Genomic DNA, 6267 nt, shown 5'->3' on the forward strand with positions numbered 1-6267 from the left:
TACTGAGGATCATGGTTCAAAGCCAGCCTAGGCAGAAAAGTCTCTGAGACTCTTATCTCCAATTAACCACCAGAAATCTGGAAGTGGTACTATGGCTCAAAGTAGTAGAGCACTAGCTTTAAGTAAAAAAAGAACTCAGGGACAGTGCCCAGACCTTGACTACAAGCCGCACAACCAACCAACCAACCAACCAATAAATAAATAAATGAATAAATAAATCAGAGTTTGTAAACTTAATTGCTTCATAGAAAAGCCTACGGAGGTATTTTTACTCAAATGTGAGCAAAACTAAACAGAATGTCCAAGCAAACCAGGGTGAACTCCTTACCCTGAAAGAGAAGAACATGAGTAAGCAAGGCTAGAGGCACTTAAACCAAAGTTTCAATCTTGCCAAGCTCAGAACAAAGAATAGAAACAATTCCAAACAAGACCTTCCTTTCCTCTTGGCGGCTCCGTCTTTCCCCCGGTTACCATGGAAAACAATGGAGTTTTTTGTTTCGTTTTTCTCTTTAAAAGAAATGGGTAGAGGAAGGACAGAGTGAAGATTGCTCCTGAGATTCAGTTCACTTTCGGGTGAAGTGAAGAGGGAGATCTCTTATACTGGTTGCAAGTTTGAGACAGATCTTCAAGTCTAAGTACTTCAAGTACTAAGAACTTCAAGTACTAAGTACTTCTTAAGTTTTGACAAGACAGTCATGGGTATAAAGATGTATTGTGTTAACTAGGAACAATTGTAAGTAATCTGTGCATCTGAAAATAAGAGAGAAGGGCTTATGATTACTGGGTTACATATTATGTCTCAATAAATGCTATAAAATTATGTATCGTTCATCACTAGCTTAAGAATGAATATATGCAAGGGAAGGAGCATGAAGAATACTTCATGTGTTCTGGTGAGACTGGTTTTTTTTTTTTTTTTTTTGGTCCAGTCATGGGGCCTGAACTCTGGGCCTGGGCGCTGTCCCTCAGCTCTTCAGCTCAAGGCTAGCGCTACAGTTGAGCCACAGTGCCATTTCTGGCTTTTTTCTTTTTTGCTTATGTGGCGCTGAGGAATTGAACCCAGGGCCTCATGCATGCAAGGCAAGTGCTTTTACTACTGAGCCACCTTCCCAGCCCCATAGGATCCTCTTTTCCTAATGCAGGAGGTGATTGATCAAGATCTGCATAATGCGCGTGTTAAAATGAAAACCCTTGGGAAAACCCCACAGATTACAACTATTAATAACAACTACTACTTCTGGACCACTTTTCCTATTTTATTTCCAATCTCTGCCACAATATCTCATCGGCACATTTGAGGTTTAAAGAAATGAATCACAACAAGAGTAATTTTCCTAAGATGAAAAACAAAATAGCATAGATACTAGAGTGTAGGCTCAGGACTGGCAAAAGAGTTCAGTGATGGAGCACTGTCTAATGTGTGAAAAAAAAAAAAAAGAAAACCAGAAAAACAAGCTAAATATGTCAATGTGCAACTGTGCGCTCAGCTATGAGGGAGGTAGCAGTAGACAGATCGTGGTCCAGGGCTAGCCCAGGGCAAAAGCATAATCACATCCAAATAATAATAATAACTAGTATTAAACCACAAAAAGGGGGTGTGGCCCCAGTGGTAGAGTGCTTACAAGTGCATGGCCTGAATTTAAGTGAAAAACTCCCTTTTCCTGTAGCCACTAAGCCCTTTCTGTGATCTGAAGCAAAATTCTGCCAGGAATGCACTGCAGCACAATAATAGGTAAGAGTGGAATTTTTTTTTTTTTTTGCCCGTCCTGAGGCTTGAACTCAGGGCCCGGTCTCTGTTCCTGAGCCCTTCTATAACTCTACCACTCGAGCCACAGTGCCACTTCCGGCTTTTTCTGTTATGTGGTACTGAGGAATGGAACCCAGGGCTTCATACATGGTAGGCAAGCACTCTACCACAAAGCCATATTTCCAGTCCTGAGTAGGATTTTTTTTTAACTTGACTAAATATTGTCCCCTCCAAGAGCACCCCCATAGCTCAAGGAGGCTACATTCTATCTCCAAATAAACCTCAGAGGTCTGCATCCCTTCCTCTATGGGTCCAGAGAGTTGTCAGAGGTGTCCACACCATGTTTGATGTCAGTAGATTCTCAGACAAGCCAGCTTATATGTAGACCCCAAAAGCAGCTCCAAATGACAGAGAACCAGAGGTTTAGTCTGGTCCCATTGCCTTCCCCTCACTGGCAGGATTTTCCATGGATTATCTCCAGCCTCTCCCTCCACCAGCTTTTCTTCTTGAATCTCTAGAAATATAGCCATCTCCCCCTTCTCTCTCCTCCCTTCTCCTCCCTCCTCCCTCCCCCTTCCTCCTCCTCCTCCTTCCTTCCTCCTCCTTTCTTCTTTCTTCTTTTTTTTTTTATGTGTCACATTCATAAGCAGGCAGTCTACTGCTGAATCATATCTGCAGCCCTTCTCTCTTTTTTCTTTTTTTTTTTCCTTGAACTGATTTTTTTTTTGGGGGGAAGTCCAGTCGTGGGGCCTGAACTCTGGGCCTGGGCGCTGTCCCTCAGCTCTTCAGATCAAGGCTAGCGCTCTACCACTTGAGCCACAGCACCACTTCTGGCTTTTTTTTTTGCTTATGAGTGCTGAAGAATCGAACCCAGGGCCTCATGCATGCAAGGCAAGCACCTTCCACTGAGCCACCTCCCCAGCCTAATGATTACATTTCTTATCAAGCATTGTTGCCTCCTCCTTTGTTTTCCCCCTACCATCCCTTCCCTCCCATCTCCACAACTACATTTTCCCCCCTCCCCAAGCAGAAAAGATCAGATAAGATGATGTTAAGGGAAATGAACCCCAAGATAAGGACACAAGTGGTTTTTTTCTTGCTTGCTATTGTTTCTAACATATTTATAAGGTACCACGTGATTTTGTTGCTTTGTATGTCCCGCCCCCATGGTATAATCCCTGTTTTCGCCGTATTTGATGTTGGTATAACTTGGGGAGCAGAAGGGAAAAAACAAATTGTTTAAATAGGGATACAGGTTAACCCATTGCAACAATGAGATGCACAAGATGCTATGTCCAAAAACGCACCTTGTGCCGTTCTTAAATCTAACCTTTTCCTGGCACACTGAGCTGAACTCTCATCTCCTTCCCTTCTACACATGTTCTGACAGGACCGCCTGCACGCATGTGCTCTGCTCTTTATCTCCCTTTGCACCTGAATTAATATTCAACCACCATCACCTTCACTATAGAGACCTCTGCGCATCCTCCAGTTCTCCCCCTTGCTCTCCCTTCTTTTCTTCTCTCTCCCTCTCTCCTCCCTGCACTGCCTTCAGGTTAATGGCCAAGAGATAAAAAGAGAAATACAGTTAACTCCAAGGGACAAGCATAGTTTTCTAGTACACCCAGAAGAACATAATATAATAGAAAAGTGGGCTGTGGTTGGCTGGCCAGCTGGATGAAATGTTATTCGTACAGTCAACAAGGCCCTCTGTGATTAGGCTGCAGCCCAGCTCACCTCTCCTCCCTTCCCCCGATTGATTCCTTCTGCATGCACCACACTGAGCCGAAGAGCATCCCCAGGGTGAACCATGGACTTGCCAGGTTCCTTCCTACGTGCATGATGCTGTTCCTGGAACACTCTGCACCTGCAGCCACTGCTCACTCAGCTGTCAGCCCTGCAGCTCATCTCCAGCCTAGAATTGGAGTACATGGACTAGATCATTGATTTCTCACGTCCTGGAGTCTGGTAAGGCCAAGGCCAAGATGTCAGCCCCAATGAGAGCCTTCTTTCTGGGTCCTCACATGGCAGAAGGAAGAGGGCAAACCATCACATGGCAGAAGAAAGTAAAACCAGATCCCAAGGACTTTGTACAGCATCATGGATCCACTCCTGGGAGCAGAGCCCTGGGACCTAAACCCCTCCCATAGGCGCCATCCCCCATCACTACTGCATGGGTAATTAACTTCGTCACAGATGGATGTAGAGGACTCCGTGCAAGCCTATCAGCTTCCTTCTGCAGTTCCACAGAACTCTGCATGTGCCCTCCCCGGTGTTTTCTACCTGATTACCATTCACGACCAGGCCTGTGACACTGTCTTCCTATAGCAAGGACCTAGTGCTATACTTACACTGGGGTAGAAGCTCCACCAGGAAATTCCTTTCCAAATGCTGCAGCTGATCCAAGGGAAGAGATGGCTTTGCCTTGAAGAACCCTAGGTCTTCTGCTTATGCCACACATGACCAAGTAGGATGATTCACTGAGATAGTTTGTGCTTTCTAGACACAATTTTTCTTCTCCTTCCCAAGAGGGAGTTCTGGACATCATGCAAGATTCACAATAGATTTTTTTTAGTGTCTTGTTTTTTTTTTTCTTTTTTTGTACTACAGGGTCACAAGTTGAAAGGAAAAGCTCACATCCAAGCACTTGTGAAAGACAGTTCATGCCAAAAGTGTATGAGAGAAGCTCTGTCTAGACAGAATCCAGGCCCATTTCTATCTGAAGCTGGATGGGTGGGGCGTGTGGCCAAGAGTGGGCAGCAGTGTTCATGGCTGGGTGTGTCATCTGCCGGTGTAGAGGCCAGGGGCCTATCCTCAGCTGCAGTAGCTTACCAAAGACACCTGTGCAGAGTGGACTGGGCCCCGGCCATGCATAGAGCACTTGTGCCAGCATGGGATTCTTTCTGTAGCATAGGCTAGGAAAGGTGCCGCTGTGCTGATGGAGATTAGATTTTTTTTTCCCTCCAGTCAAGCAGGTAATTACAAAATTAATTTAGAGACATAAAGGAAAGTGACCTAAAATAGAATTGTGATATAAATTAATACCTGACACACAATGCTTCCCTAGCCCTCAGGGAAATTACAGGATCGTTCAGAGTGCCCCTGAAGCAGCTTTGGGATTTGTAAGACTGCTTCGGTCTTGCTTTGAACACACATTATCTACTATGTCAAGATGTTATTACACGGTCAGTTAAATTTCTTATAGATATATTTTTGTTTAAAGCCATCAGAAAGTTTTCTTTGGGTGTGAGCTAAGACCTAGGTCTTCAAATCACATTAGTTTTAAAAGCCAGTCAAGAATGCATCTTACGTACCACAAAATTAAGAAAAATGAAGCTGGGCGCCAGTAGCTCACACCTGTAATCCTAGCTACTCAGGAGGTTCTCGGTTCAAAGTCAGCCCAGGCAGGAAAGTCTGTGAGACTCTTATCTCCAATAAACCACTAGAAAACTGGAAGTGGCGCTGTAGCTCAAGCGGTAGAGCGCTTGTCTTCAGCTGAAGAGCACAGGGGCAGCACCCAAGCCCAGAGTTCAAGCCCCATGACCAACAAAAAAAATTTTTTTAAATAAATAAAAATAAAATAAGAAAAATGAGGGAAGGATGGGTCAAAACAGGGAGAGTGAAAATCCTGAAGGGATGACACAGATCAAGATGCATTGTATACCTAAAAGCTTTGTTAAATGGCAATGCAAATTCAATATATATCCTAAAAATTAAAAAAAAACAAGGGAAAGGGTGGATTGGGAGGGGTAAGAATGTTGAAAAGGGTAACATTGACCAAGACGGATTGTATTCATAAGATGCTTTGTCAAGTGGAAACTCCTTTGTACACTGCTTAAGCCAATGGCAGAACAATTCCAAGAGACCAATTCCAGCTATGCAGGACATGAGGTAGGAAAAAAGCAGCTGTCTGGGGAAGGACAGTTCTCAAGTATAGCCACTAGGTGGCAGAGTGGCTCTGCACCAGAGGAATTGGAGACCCTGGCAGACACTTGAACAATGGATTTGTTTCCTAGAGAGCCATTCTGCTATAAGTGACTCTCATAGTATCATTTCTCATCATATTTTATAGAGACAGGTCCTCCAAGAACCTTAGAGAGGCCTGGGCAGCATTCTGATGCTGCATCTCCTGAGCTCAACAAAGGATCAAACTAGGATCAAACACCTGTGATCACCTGGCCCTGTCTACTGGCACAGTCACTACTGAACAGAAGTGTAAACTGCAGCAGCCCCGCAAAGGTCCCAAGAAAGCCCAAAGTCAAATATTTCATCAAAAGCAGAATCAGCAACCTCAGTCAAGGCCAAACAGCATCTCAAGTGTACATGACTTCAAATCTTCAAACTACTTTCCCTGACCCTGCAAGGGGAGTGGAAAATCCAGTCTGAGACAGCAAGTAGAGAAGTACCTCTGATGTATAAGAATAAATAAAAATCTAGGGGCTGGGAAGGTGGCTCAGTGGTAGAGTGCTTGCCTTGCATGCATGAGGCCCTGGGTTCGATTCCTCAGCACCACATAAGCA

This window comes from Dipodomys ordii, unplaced genomic scaffold (assembly GCF_000151885.1).
Source record: "Dipodomys ordii isolate 6190 unplaced genomic scaffold, Dord_2.0 Scaffold2, whole genome shotgun sequence".
Taxonomy (NCBI): domain Eukaryota; kingdom Metazoa; phylum Chordata; class Mammalia; order Rodentia; family Heteromyidae; genus Dipodomys; species Dipodomys ordii.